The sequence below is a fragment of the Vombatus ursinus genome, unplaced genomic scaffold (assembly GCF_900497805.2).
Source record: "Vombatus ursinus unplaced genomic scaffold, bare-nosed wombat genome assembly UNPS02014799.1, whole genome shotgun sequence".
In the NCBI taxonomy this organism is placed as follows: Eukaryota; Metazoa; Chordata; class Mammalia; order Diprotodontia; family Vombatidae; genus Vombatus; species Vombatus ursinus.
This window is the reverse complement of record NW_020954577.1, coordinates 52992138-53013576: the sequence shown is the minus strand read 5'-3', so window position 1 is coordinate 53013576 and position 21439 is coordinate 52992138. Positions and strand designations below refer to the sequence as shown.

At 44.6% G+C, this 21439-nt stretch overlaps 1 protein-coding gene across 3 annotated transcripts in view; it reads right to left on the bottom strand.

Annotated features, from left to right (window-relative positions):
- LOC114050461 (hyccin-like) overlaps nt 1-16252 on the bottom strand; it is a 114483-nt gene extending 98231 nt beyond the window's left edge. For 2 of the 3 annotated variants that reach the window (XM_027872171.1, XM_027872173.1), the window contains exon 1: nt 16171-16251. The gene's annotated coding sequence lies outside the window, so the exon portion shown is untranslated. Of the gene's footprint in view, nt 1-16170 lie in introns of all 3 variants that reach the window. The other variant, XM_027872174.1, reaches the window with a different exon arrangement.
- Between the last annotated feature and the right edge of the window lie 5187 nt (nt 16253-21439).

Sequence of the window (21439 nt, the reverse complement as noted above, 5' to 3'; positions counted from 1 at the left end):
AGTGAAGTTTCTTTTGAAATGGCTTTCAGAGTAAGCCAAGTATATATAGAGGACAAGCCTTCTCCTGGAGACAACCAATACCTGCAGCATTCTGAAAGGCCCTCCATAACACCCTCCAAAAGAAGGCTGCCAACAGACAAAGCTGGAAATTCGGGAGTATGCTATTAGACAAACTACTTGATTAAAGTTATTCGCCAAGACCTGACCTACAATGAGTCAACCCTGATTAATCAATTCCTGGAAGGCCTGCATAATACTCTCTGGGGCACCTGCCTGAGTCAAGGCCTCCATCACTTGCCTGGGCTTATCCAACAATGTCTGCGACCCAAAGATCATTTCTCTGCATGTCCAGACTTATTCAATTCCCTCATCCTATGGCCAACCTACTATCCTCACTGACCCACACTAACAAGGGGAACTAACTCTAGTTGACCCTCCCCTATCCTCAAGAATGGGTTCATCAATCATGTGATACAAAAAATGTGGTACTAACTAATGTGCTAACTGACTCTCAAGGTGGTACAAGGGACAACAAAGGAGAAACTCATGAGGGCAGGACATTCAACTCTAATGATCTGGGGTTTGATGATGAGGTTGTTTTAAAAATCCATTCTAGTAATGTTCAACAATACTAGCTGCCTGAGGATGATGTAGGAGATTGAAAATTCAGTAACTGTGATGGGGATGAACTCAACTTTGAACCTTCTTCACATTAAAATGCATACCCTGATCAGAAACGATGGTATAGTGGTGCTCATAAGGAAAAAGGACATTTTCTGTAGCATCTTTGATAGGAGCTGCTGCAATAGGAGACTTACCTGGCAGAGCAATCCTATACCCTGAACAGACATTAACCAAAGTTAGGACAAAACTCTTATTAAAAAGTATTTATGTGGCACTTTAAGGTTTACAAAACACTTTACATATATTATCTCATTTGATCCTCAAAATAACCCTGTGAGGTGGGTGCTATTATGATCCCCACTTTACAGATGAGGAAACAAAGAAGAGAAATTAGCGACTTGCCCAGGGTCACACAGCTAAAGTCTAAGGAGTGATTATCTCAAATCTTCCTGATTCCAAGTCCAATATTCTATCCACTGTGCCATGTAGCTACCCTGAGATGGAGGAAGAGGGCCACTCAGAGACAGGTCAAGAACCAAGCAGGTCCCACCCTACTGATCTTTCAAAAGCAGATGCTCCATTGAGCACGAGGAATACAGTTGAGCACTGTCCTTAGATAAGGATGCCATCATAACAGAACATCAGGCCTCCCGTGTCCAGAGAGCGGACAGACCCAGTTTGTAATCTCTCCTGTTTTTGTAAGAGTATTAATCTGGTCAGGTCAGTGTGATGTCTGACAGATACTAACATGCCCTATAAACAACTAACCATATGCAGTGTCATCAGCAAAATTCCTTCTTTGGTCCTGATCCCAAAGTGGAGAAATGGCTTGTCCAGGTCTGTTCTCTCCAGGCTCTGAGTTCGGCCAGGCTCACAGGCTGGGCATCACCCTCAACACCTCCTCTCTCTCTCACCCCACAAATGCAGCCAGCTGCCAAGTCCTGTTGATTCTACCTTTACCACATCTTTCATATACACCCTTTTCTCCCCTCTGACACTGTCACCATCTTGGAGCAGGCCCTCATCTCCTCATACTTGGACTACTGCAATAGCCTGTTTGGTGGATCTGCCCACACCAGTCCATCCCCTACTCAGCTGTCAAAGTGATTGCCTAAAGCCCAGATCTGGCCACGTCACTCCCCTATCCAATAAACTCCATTGACTCCCTATCACTTCCAGGATCAAATATAAAATCCTCTAGCATTATCCACACCCAAAGAAAGAACTATGGAGTTTGAGTGCAAATCGAAGCACACTATTTGCTCTTTTTTTTCTTTCTGTTTTGTTTTGTTCCCTCTTTCTGGTGGTTCCTCCTATTGGATCTAATTCTTCCTTATAACATCACTAATGTGAAAATATATTTAATAGGAATGTATATGTATAACCTATATCAGATTGCGTGCTGTCTTGGGGAGGGAAGGGGGGAAGGAGAGGGAGAAAAATTTAAAACTCAGAAGTTCACGGAAGGGACTGTTGATAAATCAAAATAAATTAATTTTTAAAATCCTCTAGCATTTAAAGCCTTTCATAACCTACCTTTCTAGTCCTTATTCCCATCCCAACCCCACATACTCTTTGATCCAATGACAATATCTACCCTCCTCCTTATACATTTGATGCCCTCCCTCCTTTCTAAGCCACAGTGACTTGGGTGTTCCTCCAATTAGAACCTTAGCTCTTGTTCTAGGGGGACTCATGCCAATAGTACCTCCAATCTGGATGCAAAGGCTTGATTGGCTCTGAAAAACCAGACAGGATGAGAGAAAGTCCAAGAGTCCAAAGCTCTGAGGAGATATCCAGAATCTGAGTGGGTCAGAAGGACCTTCACTGCTTTAAATCAAAAACGTCTTGATATAATTTTACTCACACCCCCCAAGGCTGACCATCAATCAATCATCTTGCTCACCTCATGTTTCAAAAGCCATTCCCAAACTCCTTACAGGAAAAAGTATCATCATCTTCTGCCCACTTACCATGACAATGGACACTGTGCCTTCTCTCCTCCTCCTGAGAGTTCCCATTTGTGTGAACAGTTGCTGGAACAGCTGCTGGGGCTGCCCCAAAGACCCGCTCAAACTTAACCAGTGGTGTGGTGGGAAAGAGCCGTAGCTAAAGCCTAACACCACTCAGGTGGGACTCTGTCCAAAAGGCAGACTCTAATTTCACCCGAAACAGGGTAACTATGGGGAATGAGGAAAGGCATAAATCCAGTCCACCAAATCCATTTCTTTTAAAAAACAAACAAACAAACAAATCCTGCCTTGCCATCCCCCAGTGGTGAACTGGCTACAAACAGAATTCATCTCTGTGAAGTATGCTGAACTTCCCATCTTAGCCACCTGAAAAGAGGCCTCCGCTACTGGAGGCCTCTACCCGATGCAACTGTCCTTGAAGCAACAGCAAAACCTCAGTAAACTCTCCAAGACTATTTCTGTGCAACTGACAAAAATTCTGAGTGGCCTCCATCAGACCAGAGATATCAACAGGCAGCTGCAGAGCACTACGTTCATGATCCAGTTTAGAACCAGCTAAATTAATGGCATCTTCAGAAAACTAGACTCTTCCCACGTACAGCACGAACCAGATTAAAATATCATTGGGAAATATTTAACAAAACAAAAAATGTCACTGAGAAATATTTAACAAAGTAAATAAAAATACAGGAAAATATAGATAATGATACATTTTAAAACCAAGTCCACATGTGGCCCACAGGGATCCTTACACATGGCTTGGTGGCCCTGGTTGTGAGTCAGGCACCGCTCTATTAGACCACACTTTCATTAGCCACTGAGGTAATGGCTCATTGGCTTTCACCAGCCCACCCATCCTCTGACTTCCCTACGGAACAAGTCACTCCCAGGAGAGGCTCCAGACAATCTCCCACCAGCTCAGATTCCCATTCCTCATCTTTACCACAGCTCTTTCTTCTTCAACTTTCTTTCTTCACAACTTTCTTCTTCCTAATCCCTGTAGGCTTTGATCTAATGCTCTCCAGCTGAAACCTCTAAGTGAGAGATCATATTGGCTATCTGCAGCATTAGGCCCTCCTCCATTTGCCTTTTCACAACCACTTCTCAGCCTTCCAGGTATTGGTCCTCAAATATCAAAAGAACATTCACCCACCTCTATCTCTCATTATCTAATATTCAAAGACAGCTTTTCTGCATTTTCCTTATGCTTGAAATCCAGCTTTTCTAAAGAATGAGAACTAAGAAATACTTGGTTTTTAATAATACTACAATCACACTGGGTGCCATTTCACCCACACACTCCTTCACCCATTTCAACAATGAAATTAACCAAAAAATCACTGCCAACAATCCCTGCCAACCACACCAAATATTCTGAGCCAGGCCTAGTTCGGGTGGACCACAAAAGGTAATAAAAATGACATTACTAATAATAAAGGATAATAAGGAAACAATTCCTAAGGTTATACAAGACAGTAATTTAGACAAAATGGCTTCTCCCTTCCACCTCTGCATTCACCACAGCAACTGCCCAGCTAGTCAGTATGACAATCAAAAAGCATTTAGGTCAGAAAGATCTTCCCACAGGTAAATGAGAATTCTGCTAAAACTTCTGACCCCAATTCCCCATTAGTTTGGCCTTTTAGGGCTAAACTAGCAAGGAAGTCAAACTGGTGATGATTCTGAGAACACTCTCCCCTCTTAAAGGGAAACCTGCCCATCCTACACAAAAGAGGTGCTGGTCCTTCCACACCATTTTTGTGGTGGTAGAAACTACCTGTTATCCTCCTTCAGTTAAAACCTACAACCCATGAGGGTCCATCTTTATCAATATGTCTAAATTAGTAGCCCTTAAGATCTACTCTCAAAATCAGGTCCCCAGTCCAACCTTCCCCTCACATGTACCTATGGGTTGACACGATATCTATGAAGAAGAATTACATAGTCTGGGAGAATGAATTCCTTTTCCATCAGAGAGAGACCCGACAGCACTACTGTGGTAAGGTCCAACTGCCAACTGTATTTAAAAACTGACCCTAATAAGATAAAGCCCTCTGGGCTACCCAGAAGCTAGGTGAGATAGAAAGTCCTAAGTCCAGTTTTCCAGTCAGCTTAATTTCTAGACCAAGTTTAAAACCAGCTAAACTAATGCCTTCTCTAGAAAGCTTGATTACGAGGAATCCAGTGATCTTAGCAAAGATAATGAATTATGAAATATGTTGAGCTAGCAATGATGACCTACATCCAATCTGGCAGGCAGTTAGAGACTGGAGACTCAAACAGTGCAACAGGAAGTGAAAGGTCGATGTACAGGTACTGCCCCTCCTCTTCCTTCACATATTCTTCTGTAACTTTCATGCTTTCGTGTCTTTTCTCTGACTTTACAATGCTACAAAATTCTCTAAAGTGAAGTGGTTAGAACATTGGGTTTGCAAATCTTAAATTGTATTATAAAGCAGCAATCATCAAAACTACTTGATACTGGCTAAGAAATAGAGTAGTGGATCAGTGGAATAGGCTAGGTATGCAAGACACAACAGGCAAGGACTATAATAATCTACTATTTGATAAATCCAAAGATTCCAGCTTCTGGGATAAGAACTCACTATTTAACAAAAACTGCTGGGAAAACTGGAAAATAATATGGCAGAAACTAGGCATGGACCAACATCTTACACCCTCTACCAAGATAAAATCAAAATTGGTACACGATTTAGATAGAAAGACAGATACTATAAGCGAACTAGGAGAGCAAGGAATAGTTTACCTGTCACATTTATAAGAAGGGAAGAATTTATGGCCAAAAAAGACATAAAGAACATTATGAAATGCAAAATGGATGACTTTCATTACATTAAATCGAAAAGCTCTTGCACAGACAAAGCCAATGCAACCAAGATTAGAAGGGAAGCAGAAAGCTGTGAAACATTTTTTACAACCAGTATCTCTGATAAAGGCCTCACTTCTAAACTGAGTCGAATTTATGAGAATATAAGTCATTCCCCAACTGATAAATGGTCAAAGGATGTGAACAAGCAGTTTTCAGAGGAAGAAATTAAAGATATCTAGTCATATGAAAAAGTGCTCTAATTCACTACTGATCTGAGAAATGCAAATCAAAACGACTCTAAGGTACCACATCATACCTACCAGATTGACTAACATGACAAAACAGAATTATGATAAATGTTGGAAAACATGTGGGAAAATTGGAACACTAATGCATTGCTAGTGAAATTGTGAACTGATCCAACCATTCTGGAGAGCAATTTGGAACTATGCCCAAAAGGCTATAAAACCATGTACATCCTTTGACCCAGCAATACCACTTCTAGGGCTGTAATCCAAAGAGATCATAAAAATGGGGAAAGGACCCACATGTACAAAAATATTTACAGCAGCTTTTTTTGTGGTGGCCAAGAATTGGAAATTGAGGGGATGCCCATCAATTGGGGAATGGCTGAACAGGTTGTGGTATATGAATGTAATGGAATACTATTGTGCTATAAGAAGTGATAAGCAGGCAGACCAGAAAAACCTGGAAAGACTTGCATGAACTGATGCTGAGTAAGCGAGCAGAACCAGAAGAACACTGTACACAGTAACAGCCACACTGTACGATGACTGACTTGGATAGACTTAACTCTTCTCAGCAATGCAAGGATCTAAGACAACTCCAAAAGACTCACGATGGAAAAAGCTATCCACATCCAGAGAAAGAACTATGGAATCTAAATGCAGATGGAAGCATACTATTTGCTCTCCTTTTCTTTTGCTGTTTTGTTCTGATTCTTCTTTCTAGTGGTTTTTCCCATTGGTTCTCATTCTTCTTTACATGACTACTATGAAAATATGCTTGATATGAACATATAAGTAGAGCCTATATCAGACTGCACACTGTCTTGGGGAGAGGGAGGGGGAGAAAATTTAAAACTCAAAATCTTATGGAAGTGAATGTTGAAAACTAAAATTAACAAATAAATTGTTTAATACCAAAAAAAAGAACATTGGGTTTGGAGTCTGGAAGACCAGAGTTCAAATCCTGCCCCAGACACTCATTAGTATATTATCCTGGGCAAGATACTTAACTGCTCTCAGTCTCAGTTTCCTCAAATACAAAATGGAGATAATAATAGCATCTACCTCAAAGAAGTAATATAAAAATATCATGGCCCCTAGTTGGTGGTAGCAGCAGATGTGCCCTAAAGCCCATGGTACATAGATATGGAATAAAATACGTGGATTGTTGACTTAGCACCTCAGCATTTAGAATCTGAGAGCCTTAAAATTTAGGCTTACTGTCTTAAATACTCATGAAGCATTGGGCCTCTCCAAATGGTGCCATTCATATAAATGGAAAAATTAGACCAGTACAACAAAAACACAATAGAAGAAGTCCAAATTGCTCATCCAATTTCAGTATTTCCAATGTATCTCTATTTTAGTCAGGTGCCCAAGACTGAAAATCACACTTATAAGAAAGTTCATTTAAAATTTATAAAAGCTGAGTTCTGCAGTAATACTTTAGAGTTCAGAATGTGAACACACAGATATGTATATACACACATACATACATACATACATACATAACTTCCATTAAACCTTGTAGCAATTACAAAATGGATCCCAATCCATTTACATAGGCAGGAAGCAGATCCTCAAGTAATTTGGCCTGAATGAGTCCAAAGGTCCCTTTCTAGCTCTCAAAATTTTGCAAGTTCTAGGAGATAACAAAAAACTTAATATGAGCTCATCAACACAATGTCCAAGAAGGTCTCTGAGCAAAAGAACTTAAGCTCATTTGTCTTTTTATCTTCACCAGTGCGAAGCATTGAATGGCAGGCATTAATAGATTTTTCTAATAAAACACAAACTTCAACAAATAAATCTCTTTTAACATTTGCCATAAAAAGACTGAGCAGCATCCTGGCCTCGGACATAGTTGCTAGACTGGACACCTTTCCCACTTCTGACACATGAGCTCTGGGACCAGGCCCCCAGCTTTTTACCCCGTTATCCCTCACTCCTTAGTCTCCCTTCACACCATTTATCCAATCAGTTGCCAAATCACGTTGATTCTATCTCTACCCCACCTCTGCATTCCTTCTCTTTACTCACCCAACGACCCCCCCAGTTCATCTTTCACCTGGACTATTTCAATAACCCCCTAATTTGTGTGCATAATTCAAGTTTCTCTTCCACTCCAACATACCTCCCCCACGGCTGCCAAAGTGGTTTTCTTAACCACGTCAACCCTCCGGAAGTCCCCCTTCTTCAGTCAACAAGTCCAACAGCTCCCTGCTGCCTCTAACATAGACCTAACAGAAACTCCCCTAGCTGATACCATCTAGCCCCTTCCTAGCCCTTCCACTCTTCTTACACTTTCCTCCCACCCATGCACTAAACACTGGCTAGGCTGGCCTCGTGTTCTTCCAACATCATGCCTACCTACCATGCCTATCAGCTCCTCCCCAGTCTCTTTTGCAGGATCTTCATCCAGGTTACCCCCTCCCAACTAAGCCTGGGTATCTCCCAAGGCTCTGTCCGGAGGCCTCTTCTCTTCTCCCTTTACAACCTAACTTGGTGCCTTCAGTATCTCTCACTGATAGGGGGATCATCCATCTCCCTTCGGATGATTCCAGACCTCGCTAGCCAGCCCTAGTCTACCTCCTGAGTTGTAGTCCCACACCAACGAGTGCCTGCTATGTCAGACTGGATGTCCTCCTGGGCACGTCAAACTCAACACATCCAAAAGAGAGCTCATTGTCTTTCCCCTCCTCTAAACATTTCTTCTGCTGTTGAGGCTTCCACCACGATTTCCAGTCATTCATCATTCTCTGCTTGGTATTCTCCCTCAGCCCACACATCTGGTCAGTCTCCAAATCTTGCAGTTCTTTTCTTCTCAACATCTCTCTCGGCCATCCCTTTCTCTCCACTCGCATAGATACTGCCCAGTTCAGCTCTCATCATCTCTCAGCCTGCTCTACTGAAGTAGCTTCCTTACTGGTCTCCCTGCCTCAAGCCTCACCCCACTCAGACTCACCCTCCAAACAGCTGCTAAAGTGACTCCCCAAAGCACGTCTGACCACGTCACTAGGGCTGCTCAATAAACTCCAGAGGCTCACTACTACCTCTGGGCTCAAATATAAACTGCTTGGCTCCAGCCTCCATTGAAGGAAGAGGCCCAGGCCAGCCATCTCTTCATTTCCCACCAGCTGCCTTGCTTTGACTTCTTCATTATAGTCCCAGCATATTCTCCTCCACCCCTCCACCCCCAACCCCCTCCTCTACCCCCTTTTCAACTTCCTTTTGTTTGTTTTCTTCCCTCATTAGACTGTAAACTCCTTAAGGAAAGGAACTGTCTTCTTTGTATGTGTACCCAAGGCTTAGCATGGTGCCTGGCAGGCACAAATGGGTACTTAATAAATGTTTACTGAGTGAATTATACATTACTCCCTTTTGCCTACTCTACAATCCAGGACAACTGATCTTGCATCTCCCTCTCTCTCAACATTCCAACTCAGTCTCTCTGCCTTTGCACTGGTCACCTCCCATAAAGGGAAGGCCCTTCCTCCCTACTACCACCTCTGAGACTCCCTAGTTTCCTTCAAAGCTCAGATGAAGCCTTCCAGATCCTCTCCATTCTAGTGCCTTCCTCTCCCCCGAAGCTCCTCCTCCCCATCCCAGCCAAATTACCTGCTATCCATCTGTTATACGTTGAGATGTTCACGTGACACAATATAAGCTCTCCGAGGACAGCAGTGAGCCCCAGAGCCTGGCACAGTGATGCTAAATAGTGAGCTCTTAATCACTATTGACTGACCTGAAGTCACTGAACCCTCTAAACTTCAAGTAACTCTCTAAGACACTAAGGTATAAATGGGTTGCAATGTACCCAGGAGTTCCCACACCAGGTAGAGCATAGCTGCTTGACCTACTGGGCTCAAAAAAGAGAAATCTTTTAGCCATAAAATGCCTGTGTCCCTCAAATTCCTTATTCTTCAATAAAGGAAGCATTTATAAATAAATATATATATATATATATATATATATATATTCAGCATAAGGTCGTAGAATTAGAGCTGGAAGTAACCTCAGATATCAACTAGTCCAACAACCTCATTTTACAATTAGAGAAGCCGAGGCTCAGAGAAGGGAAATGAATTGCCTAAGACCCCACAGTGGCAAGTTAGAATTTGATCCTAGGCCCTCTACTAAATGCAGCCCTCCTTCTACTCCACATACCATGCCGCCACCCTATAGAGGCCAAAGAGCATTCAAGAATGCAACTGCTTATAAATTCGGTGATTCTGCAGTAGCACCTCTTTAACATCCAATAAATTGAGAATTCTGTAAGCGGACTGTGTAAACATCCCCCTTAAACTCTTTCTCCTGGGTCTTCTTACTGTAAACATTTTAGGTAACATTTGCTACAAGCAGCAAAAATCACTGGTCATTAAAACCTAACTTCAATTATGCATTAAGTGCCTATCAGCACAAGGCCCTGTGAGACCTCGGGGAAGACACAAAGATCAATCAAACGGGGCCCCTCCTCTGTTCACAAAGCTCACAATCTAGTAAAACTGGGCGGAGAAGAAAAGAACCACCATCAAGATGGCTTTACCAAAACTCTAACTCCAAAAAGAAGAAAACTTTTTGAGCGCAACTCAAAGGCATGTCATACGTTATTCGATTATCCCGACTAGGAAGGAAAGCTACACTGTAAACCACTGCCTTTCTTACTTCCTAGAATATTAAAAGGCTACAATTCGTATTTGTGGAAACACTCCTTTGTCACAATACTCTGGGATGATGTAAACACAGGTCTGATCACCACCCTAGTCAATAAACTCTTCCGGCTCCCGGATCCCTCCAGGATCAAAGCTTCAAATCCTGTTTGCCATTTAAAGGCCTTCACCCCTTCCTCTTCATGACCTTTCCCAGTCTTCTGTGAACACTAGGATCCAGCTATGAGGCCAGCTCCTGACTCCCCCCCTCAACACGGGCTGTCTCCCAGGCCTAGAGTGCTCTCTCTCCTCACCTCTGCCTCCCAGCTTCCTTCAAAACTCAGGGCCAAACTCACTTTCTTCAGGAGGCCTATCCCAGGCCCCTTCCCATGACACTAGACATCTTGTAAGTACAAAGTCATTTACATGGTGTTTTCTACATTAGTTGTGAAATCCTTGAAGATAGGGATAATGGGTTTTGCCTTTCTTCATGGCCCTAGGGTTTATCTCAGTGGCAGGCACTTAGTAAGCACTTAGTAGATGTGCAGTGCCATAATGTTATAAAGCCTGTTAAACTGTGACTGTAGCAGTCCCTTTCAGGAGATCTAGTTCGTAGTGTCTATGACCCTTCTTAGTATATCTATAACGACATTTTCCTTCTTAGAATTTTATAACTACAAGTGCCATCTTCCCTCTGGGAAACACAAATGAATAGATATAGCTTGCTTACTATTTAAACTTTTCTCCTCTGCTAAGATCTTTGTGGGCAGCTAGGTGGCACAGTGGATAGAGCACCTGGCCTGGAGTCAGAAAGACTCATCTTCCTGAGTCCAAATCCGGCCTCAGACACTTATTAGCTGTGTGACCCTGGGCAAGTCACTTATCCCTGTTTGCCTCAGTTTCCTCATCTGTAAAATGGGCTGGAAAGGGAAATGGCAAACCCCTCCAATATCTCTGCCAAGAAAATGCCCAAATGGGGTCAGGACAGTCAGACGTGACTGAAAAATGACTTAACAGCAAGATGCTTAAAGTTTATTCTCAAAAGCTTATTTTCCTAAAGGAAAAGATGCAATATTAGTGTATTGGATAGAGAGCTGGAGCAAAGACCACCTGAGTTTGAGTCCTGTCTCTGACACACACTGGTCTGGCTATGTGACCCTGAACAACTCATGGCCTCCGGACTTAGTAAGACTATTACTTGCAGAGAAAGTAATGCAGACTTCTGCATTTGATAAAAGGAGCTTCTTAATCTGAGAATTCACTAACCCAGTGAAATCAAAAGTTCAACCTCCCCCCCATCCCCTATAGGACTGGAGTTAGCATTCATATGGAGAATTGCAAAGAAAAAATCTAAAAGCATCTTCCTAAAGTCTTTGATCCTCTCTGCAAATGGTGCCAGGCCACCACCTCAGCACTCAGTCACTGAAGCCAGCCAGTACACTGGGTTGTTTCTTGCTTTCTTCAGTTTGCACCCCTAAAACCAGCCAAGAAGGCACCCTCTTTCCCAAATCTTCATAGGTAAGTGTGTATCTCAACCCAAACAGCCCTGCCATCACAGACCAGGGCCTCCACATTTCTTTGGTTTGACAACCTGGTATAAAGCACAACATACTCACACTTACTTCCTTCAACTCAAAAGATCCCAGTGGGTGTATCTGGAAATAGAAGTGACAGATAGTACCTCGCTCCCAATCAGTTATCACCGTGGAACTCCCAAAAGAAGGGAGTAACTCAACAGATGTCAGAGATGGGACTTTTCCTATCCAAAAAGGAAAGGCTATGAAGGTGTCTTTGGAGCAGCCATACCAACACTCCATTCTGAGGAATTGTCACAACATCACCTCAATCTGGACAGAGATTTGAAGACCCCCAGTATGGCACTCCTATATCCCATCAGCTGTAAGGACTATCCTTTAATAAATCTCTTTTGGACACAAGTCAAATGCATGGGCTTCCATGTGAAGATGCTGGCCTACCACATAATTACTCAGTTGGAAAAGGAATTGAAATGAGTAGAAGAAACTAATTGAGTCTCCTCATTTATTTTTTAATTCCTGTTATTCTTTTTTTTTTTTAATGTAAGGCAATTGGGGGTTAAGTGACTTGCCCAAAGTCACACAGCTAGTGAGTGTTATATGTCTGAGGCTGGATTTGAACCAGGGCCAGTGCTCTATCCACTGCACCACCGAGCTGCCCCTTTGTAACTCTTCATACTCAGAGAGTCCTCATTCCCATTGCTGCAGTGAGAAGCCCTAATTCACTAATGCTCCTTCCAACTATGAATCAATGATCTTGTAATTCATTTAAAGGAACTGATTAAGGTCTTCTACTTTGTAAGTGAGATCAAATCCAGCCCTTACCTAATTCCTGACCTCCAGTCTCACATCACCAACTGCTTACTAAATGTCTCAAAGGAGGTGCATACACCATAGACATCTTAAACTCAAAATGTCCAAAACAGAAATCACCATTTTGCCGCCAAAATCCTCTCCCTTCAGAACTCCCTTATTATTAATGAAGGTATCACCATCTCCCCAGTCACTCAGGCTCTCAATACAGATGTTAGCTGGTCTTTAACCAAGGTTGTTGGCATGTTGTTTCCCCTGTTAGAATGTAAGCCCTTTGAGGGCAGGTACTGCCTTTCTTTGTCGTCCCAACACTTAACACAGTGTCTGGCACGTAGTAAGTGTAATACATGCTCGTTGACCTGACTTGAGGTCCCAAGTAACATCCATTTCCTAACTTTTTAAATAATTACAACAATTAAACTTGTCAATTTTGTATACTAAAAGATAGTTTAGACTAAGTTAAAATTGTTTTAAATTAATAATAGCTCACATTTACATAATAGTTTACAAAGTATTTTCCACAAAGTTTCAGGGACCTAAATAAAACCTAACTCTAGAGGTACAAATCTAAATAAAATTAGTGGTCATGAACTATGCTAAAACCCAGGTCTCTAAAATTATACTTTTCCAAAAATAGCTATTTCCAACAAAACACCACATACTGAAAAACAAAAGAAAATCATTCCGTTATGGCGTGAGTTTCATAAATCACTAATAGGTCTCATAACACCGTATCAGCTCTTTGAGGGCAAATCTCCCAGTACCTCCTGGGCATAAGTGCTTACTAAATAATGAATCAAAGAATGCCTGTTTCATAGGTAATGGCCAGCATGTAACTGATAGGCTCTCCATATAAATTCCCTGATAATATTAATAAGGAGGAGGTTTTTAAAAGTCCCTCTTCTAACAAAAATGACAAATGTGAGATTTGAAAAAAAAGATTCAGGCATGAAAGGATTTGTTCCATAAATATACTAGTGTTTTCACCCCACACTCCAGGAGTTTTTTCTTAAAAGCGTATTAGTTAGTAGTTTAACAAACTGACTTAGGAAAAGTCTACTAGCCTACCAAAATACCAAAGTCAGTTTTCTACTTTTTTTACTTTCTTTGCTACTTTTCCCTTCAATTTAAGAACTCCTATGTTGTTGACTATTTGTTATAAACTCTAAAAATTAGTATGCAGTTTCTTTGGGGGAGAGGGTTGTTGTTGTTGTTAAACTCTTGGTACAATTCAGAACAAGTTTTTCTTTCTATAGTGGGGGAAATCTCTAGAAATACTGAGTCACTGATTATAAAATACCAGGACAACTATACTCACTCAAAGTTAGAGCAATCTTTCTATCTTTAGTCAGACCAGGATTCCAAAAGTGAAAACTTGTTTTTTTATAACCAATTACTACATCAACCAACAAGCAAGTAAAAAGACGCAAGGTGAGTAGTTTAATGAAGAAACTTTAGCCTTGGAACTTTTCGCACTAAAACTGAGCACTAAGTTAACTAAGTTTGCCCCAAAGTTGCTGTGATAGCTGATCTCCAGCTTGCCAAGATCTCAGAGGCCCGCTTGTGTAGAAGGGTAAGTCACTTGCACACAAGTGGCCCTAAAGTGTCAGAGGTGGGACCTCAGACCCAGTGACAGTGCTCTTCCCCACTAAACATCTCCTTGGATCAACCAACTGGTGCTCTCTGAGGAGGTATTGTCAGTTGTTACACTCTACTGGCCAAGGAAAATGGAATTCTGCTTAATGTAACTATTCTCATTTCCACCCTGAAAAAGACTGTAAGTATAGAAGGTGATCTGAATGCAATGTACTTACATACAATTCTAAAATACTGCTAATCTATTAAAATTTTCAAGTTAAAATCCTGAAACTCCCATGAAAAGAGTATTGAATTTGGAGTCTGAGGGTTGGAATTCCCAATGAAAATGGCAGTATTGGGGAATAAAGTCTCCAGATTAGGGGATGCAAGGACTCATTTGTGCCCTTTATTGCCTAATTCGGTACAAAGTCCCTTAACTTGTCTCTCCCATAAAACAAGGGGACTGGCCTCTAAGGTCCTTTCCAGATCTTCATCTATGACTCTGCAGTCATGTCAGATCCTGGGAGAGGAACAATTCGAAGGGTTCACTGGGAGAAACCATGGAAGCCATGTGCAAAGCAAAAAACCTACTGCCCTTGTAATCAGAGGACCTGGATTCAAGTCTGGAATCAGCCATTAAGTGTGTGACTACAGGCAAATCTCTTCCTCTTTCCTCTGTAAAATGAGGGGGCCTCAAATACATTTCGGAATCAAAAGTTCAGAGTTCAAAATGCCATCTCAGTTACAGCCTAACCTTGGGCAAGTTCAATCTCTGTGGGCCTCATAAAGGCTTTGGCCAAGATGAGTCTTCCAGCTCTAAGTCCATGAGTCTTTATAGTTATCACATTCTAAGAGGCTACCTTCAGACAAGCCACTCAAGAAACAAAAATCAGCTGGTTTCATACTCAAAGAATCACAGAGGTAGGGCTGGAAAGCACCTTAGGGGTCACTGAACCCACCTCACTCCCCACCTCAAAGACAGGGAAATTGAGACATTGTGATTTTCCCAAAATTACATGCAGGGGTAAGGTTTCAGAGCTGTGATTCAAACCCAAGACCCAGAACGTTATTAAGCACCTAGTATATGTCTGTTGCCTGAGAAACCAAGCAAACACACAACATCTGCTGCTTTTGGGGAGCTTCCATGGGGTGGGTGTATAATCCTTAAGAGACAACAGTAAGAGATTAAAGGAAGGGGAGAGGGTCGGAGTCTCTCTCTGGCTGGGACACTGGGCAGAGTTCATTCAAAGTGTCAAGGAAGCGCGTTAAGGATCTTTTCTCACCAAGGGTACAGGGGGTAGCAGGGATCTCGGTGTGGAAGCTGGATGAGGAAGCACCAGGGAGAGCATCAGCTCAGTGGGAAGTCAAGAGGATTAAGGGAGGTCAAGGGGAAGGGGTCAAGCAAGACAGGAGGTTTAGGTACAGGTCAGGATGGGGTCAAGGGGAAGGGGTCAAGCAAGGCAGGAGTTTAGGCAGAGGTCAGGGGTAGGGTCAAGGAAGGTCAAGGGTAGGGGTCAAACAAGGCAGGAGGTTTAGGCAAGGGTAGGGAAGATAAGTGGGGTCAAAAAAGAACAGGGGAGATAGGGGTCAAGGGAGGTCAAGGGGAAGGGGTCAAGCAAGACAGGAGTTTAGGCAGAGGTCAGGGGAGCACAAGTGGGGTCAAAGGAGGTCGGGGAGGTCAAGGGAAAGACTGCGGAAGGCAGGGGTCAAGGAAAGGGGAGTCGGAGGGGGCGGGGGCTCGAGGAGGACGGGGCGGGCGGATGGGGGGCGCTCGCACCTCCACGGCTCCCGGCTCGGCCCCGCCCCCCGGCCCAGGCACGCGCCACGCCCCGTCCCAGCCCCGCCCCCGGCCCCGCCTGCCCCGGCAGCCGTTAGTCACGGCTGGGCCCTGGGGCCTCGGCCCCCGCGCGCCCCCCTCACCAGAGCAGCGCCCCGATCCCGGGGGATCTCCGTCGCAGCGGCTCCGGCCCGCCCTCCTCCTCGACCCTTCCTCCTCCTCCTCCGGCGGCTCCCCCCGCCCTCCCGCTACCAGGGTTCCCCGCAAGCCATCGTCCCCGCTCCGCTGACTGACAGACAAGCCGGCCGAGGAGCCGCCACGGCCGCGAGCCGCTCTGACAGGCACGACCAGGAACCCGTCGCCGGGCAGCCAACCACCGCCGCTTCACGGAGGCCCGACCTATCGCCTTCCAGGGGGCGGGACCAGAACAACTTCTAGGCCTATAGGGGCGTCCCACCGTTGGGTTTGGGGGCGGGGCCTGGAGGAGAAGCGGGAGGCGCTGGGGTAGAGCGCGAGCTGGGGGCGTGGTCTTTCCCTGGGGGCGGGGCCAGGCTGGAGAGCGAGGAAGTGATTGACAGCTGGATCTGATGGGATGGAGAGGAAGGTGAAGTTGTTTAAATCCTGAGCCGGGCCCCCTGCGTGGAGGAGGGCGGCTTTGCGAGCTCAAATTCACCTTAATCCCCAGGGAAACAAATGAGTCTTCTAATCCCTCGATCAGGAGACTTAATCCCCAGCACTGCCCTTCTCAAGGATTTAATTCAGGCTTTCGATCTGACCAATATAAAATTCCCAAAGGAAGTAAAGTCTGGAAATTGACAGGTGGTCCAGTTCCCACGACTGGGTGCAGGGCAAAAGGCGCAGGACCTGGGGGTCAGGAAGGAGACCAGGCTGAAATCCCCCCGGGGCCGGCTCTGGGATAGACCCGTTTAACTTCTCTGCGCCTCGATTTCCTCATCTGTGCAAGGAGTTGGTGGGAAGGATACAGAACATCCCGTAAGAGCAATTAGCAAGCCCTGAAGTGCTTTGGAAATGTCGGTTATTACTGATTCGGTCTCTTGGCTTAACCAGCAGAAAATAGTACAGACTCCTAAGAGCAGCTGTTCCCAGCCTCCACGGGCCCTAGACCCCATCTTCTGATGTTGGGCAAGCGCACACTGCTGAGGATTTCTCTTCTTGGCATCGAACCTGCGATGTGAGAAGGAACTCCCCGGGAGATGCAAATGAGCGCAAGCTTTGCAGCCTGGAGGCTCAGAAAGCCGCCTCCGGGGCTCTCGACAAAGAGCTCGAGCAAGGCTTGTCAAAGGTCCAGCCGCCAAATCAACAACTGATCACGAGGAACTTACCGGTGCCGACGCTAGGCTAAGCACTTGGGAAACAAAGGGGAGGGGGAGGGGCAAACCAGCCTGCCCTCAAATAGCTCACTATCCAAGTGCAAGTAACCACGTACATCTGAAAACATACACCGAGTGAACTAGAGGGACTCTCAGGGGAAGGGACCAGCACTGAGGGGTCCTGGAAAGTCTTCTTGCGGAGGGTGGGATTGTAGCTGAGCCTTGAAAAAAGCCGGGAGCAAGGGTCAGGAGGAAGAGCTTTCCAGAAATGGGTGACAGATGGTGAAAAGGCTCTAAACTGGGAGAGGTGATGTGAAGGAAGAGATGCAAACAGGCCAGTGGGGCTGGCTCATGCAGTGCCTGGAGGCCAGTCAAGTGTGAGAAGAGTGGAAATGCCGGAAGGGGGCAGATTGAAGAGGCTTGAGACACCAAACAGAGCTTTTTACAAGGTATCCTGAGGCCCACAGGGAGCCTCTGGAGTTTACTGAGTGAAGGGTTGATATGGTCAGACCTTCACTTTAAGAAAATCACCTTGGCAGCTGAGTGGGCAATAGACAGTAGTGGGCAGAGAGGAGGCGAAGACCGGTCAGCACACCATTGCAGTGGCCCAAAACGGGAAGTTATGAGGGCTTGTACTGGAGTGGAGGCGGTGTCCCAAGAGAGAAGGACCAATAGAGGGGAGATGTTTCAAAGGCAAATTGACAGAATTGGGCAACAGACTGGATGCGGGGACAGTGAGAATTCAAGGATGGCCCCTTGGCTGATGGGGAAGGTGGTGGTACCCTGAACGTCCAAAAGAAAGTTCAAAAGAAAAGAGGGTTGGGGAGATACCGACTTCAGTTTTGGACGTGTCTATGGGACATTCAGTGTGAGATGCCCAATAGGCAATTGCTGGTGAGGTAAGACTGGAGGTCAGGATATAATTTTCCTGAAAAAGAGTAAGACCATAACCAGTGTAATGAGTTACAAAATCGTCTATTCAGAGATAGAAGACAGCTTAGTAAATTAGGGCTTGTCACCGCATCGGTGGGAATGAGGGCTTTCTGGATTTGAAGAGTTTAAAAAATGAAACTTGATAAATTTCTCCTACTCATAGACACATAGAGATGCAAGACTGAAGGTTAAGAGAGAGTTTAGGGCTGGACAAATAGATCTGAGAATCAAATGTATAGATGTGATCATTGAATACATGGGAGCCCATGAGATCACCAAGAAAGATAACAGATAGTGAGAAAAGGATCCTGGACAGAGCCTTGCGGAATACCCAAGATTGGCACGTTCAGCCTGGAAGAAGATCCAGCAAAGGAGACTGAGGGGGAGAAAAACCAGGAAAGCACAGTGTCACAAAATCTATAGAAAGAGAGTATTGAGGAGAAGAAGGAATCCACAGTTCGAAGAAGCCAGGTCCTCCTGTCTCCAAGGCCATCTGGCGATCTGCTACCCTTCACTGTCTCTCTCCAGACGTTGTTCATGGGATCCCTTGACTTGGTCAAGGCTACACCGTTACATGATACGGTGACTTGTTCGAGGCCACACCATTAGCTTCACCCCTTTGGGTACAAGGAGGAGAGGACTTCAGTGTTCTGTAAAGCTGATGGAAGCAGATCTTTCACAATTCATAATTTGTTAAATCAACCTGAAAAAGGAGACACTTGATCCTGTTTTTGTCTCACTTAGTAGGATCAAAGATTTGTACTAAGAAAAGTACTTAGAGATCATCTAACGTCTCATTTTACAGATGAAGGAATTGAATTCTGGGAATGAAAAGCGACACTCCTTGGACTTTGGAAACTTTGAAATATTCTATAAATGTAATTCCTGATGCTTTTGTTATTGGATAGATGTGAGTGGTAGTGATCAGAGAACATTAGAGAGATCCAGGAAGCCTCCATCCTGTGATAAGCAGAAAGCCAGGCCAGGTCAAGCGAGAATTTATGGGGTAACCAGAATTCGGGGGTTAGATGTTCGTTTGGAGCACTGGTCCTTTTGTATACAGTCCCTCAATGCTGACATACGTGTGTGTTGTTTACCCCATTAGAAAGTGGTTTTTTTTAAGAGCCAGGACAGTTTCACTTCTGTATTTGGATCCTCAACCCTTACTTAGCAAGGTACCAGCTTAAGGTACTTAAGCAAGGGCTTAAGAAATACTTTTCAAATGATTCATTGGTTTTTTCCTCAAATATTTTCTTTGTGGGATGAACAGGGTCACAGAGGTCTAAGCCTGGGCCTAGCATTATAGATAACCCCTAATCTTGAACCAAATGAATTTCTCCCTTGAGAACATTCCCAAAGCCAATTAGGATTACCATGGCTGAAAGAAGGGACAAGTATTTGCAGGCTGGTAGGCTAGTCACATAGAGGGGCTGGGAAGGACTCAGATGTCTTTTCAACATCATTAACATACTCGTCTAGTGGCCCTGGAAGCAGGACCAGCTTGGGTTCCAATGTATATGTAGTATATACACACGCGGACTGGTTTATGTGTGACAGATAGATAGACAGATATGTTCTATGTATAAAGGATACAGAGCTGCAAGGTACCTCAAAGGTCATCTAGTGCAAACCCCACCCCCACCCACCCCTATTTCAGAGATGAGGATACTGAAGCCCAGAGAATGTAAGTGATTTGAGGCAGTGTGGCTCAGTGGATATGGCACTGGACAGGGAGTCAGGACAACTGGATTCATCTGTATCAGACATTACTTCATAGCTCTGGGCCTCAGTTTCCTCATCTGTTTAATGAGGGACTCAATGTCCTCTAAAGTCACTTCTGGCTCTAAATCTGTGTTCTATGATCATAGCTCAGGTGAGTACTAAGTTCCAGGAAGGCGACTGAAAACCATCTCCTCTGACTCTAAAATCAGTATGCTACCTACTTTTCAACAGGTGTGTATTTGGTCTTACATTCTTTTACTCAACAAATATGTGGCCTGTGCGTATAAGAAAATTACTTGTCGTGATGCTAGATGTAAATTAATGAATGTTTTATCTTTCATGCTTACAGTGGTTGTGCACCTGGTGGGATTTGTGTGGCCTATGATGATTTTTACTGAAGGGAAGATGTAAAATGAGGCCTGTCGGATGGAAGGGACTCCACTTGCCAGTGTCAGGTCTGAGAACCATTCCCAGGGCAGAAATCTCAGGAGACACGCACTGGGGCACAGGAGATGTTTCATCACAGAAGGCAACAGAAAGATCAGAGGGCCAGGTGCAAAGGCATAGGTGAAAGGGGGCCTCTGGGCCCTAGCAGCCTTGGCGGTCTGTCAGAGCTGGGAGCCAAAGCTGTCCTTCTCCACCAGGCCTGTTGGGATGCAAGGACACAAGAGCTCTCCCCATCCGTGCGAGGGAAGCTGAGAAGGACCGGGTGCTTGAAGGTGACAAGTACAGTGGAAAGAGAGCCGTTTCAAGAGCAGAAGGAAGAAGGGAAAGCCAGGGACAAGGACTCTGGAGGACGTGGGCCTGCAGCCGCAGGGCCACACGCTGGATGGAGGGCTAGACCGAGGTCGGCAAGACTTGAGTTTGAACCCGCTTTGGATGCTGGGACGCCACCTCGCTGGGATTCAGTTTCCTTAAATGAAAAATGGTAACAATAGCACCCACCTCATAGGTTTGTTATGAGGACCAAATGGTATAATATAAGGGAAGTGTTTCCGCTGACTAGAAAGAGCCACACGAAGGCTAGCTATGACTGCGGTTGTTGCAGTTATTCTGCATCTTAAAGGAAGCCAGGCACTTTAAGAGCCAGAGGCGGGGTGGGAGAGCTTCCCAGGCATGAGAACAGCCAGGGCAAAAGCATGGAATGTCTTCTTGAGAAAGAGCAAGAAAGCAGGTAGGGGTGGATGTTAGAGTGAATACAGAAGAGCAGAATGGAAAAAGGATGGAAATGTGGGAATGGGGCAGGTTGGGAAGAGTGGTAAATGCCCTAAAGAGGAGGTTACGTTTGATCTTGGAGGCTGCAGGGAGCCGCTGGACCTAATTAAGGAAGGGAGTGACATGGTCAGACCCATGATTTAGGAGCTGAGTGGACAATGAACTGTAATGTGAATGAATTGAGGCAGGGAGACCAATTGGAAGGCTATTA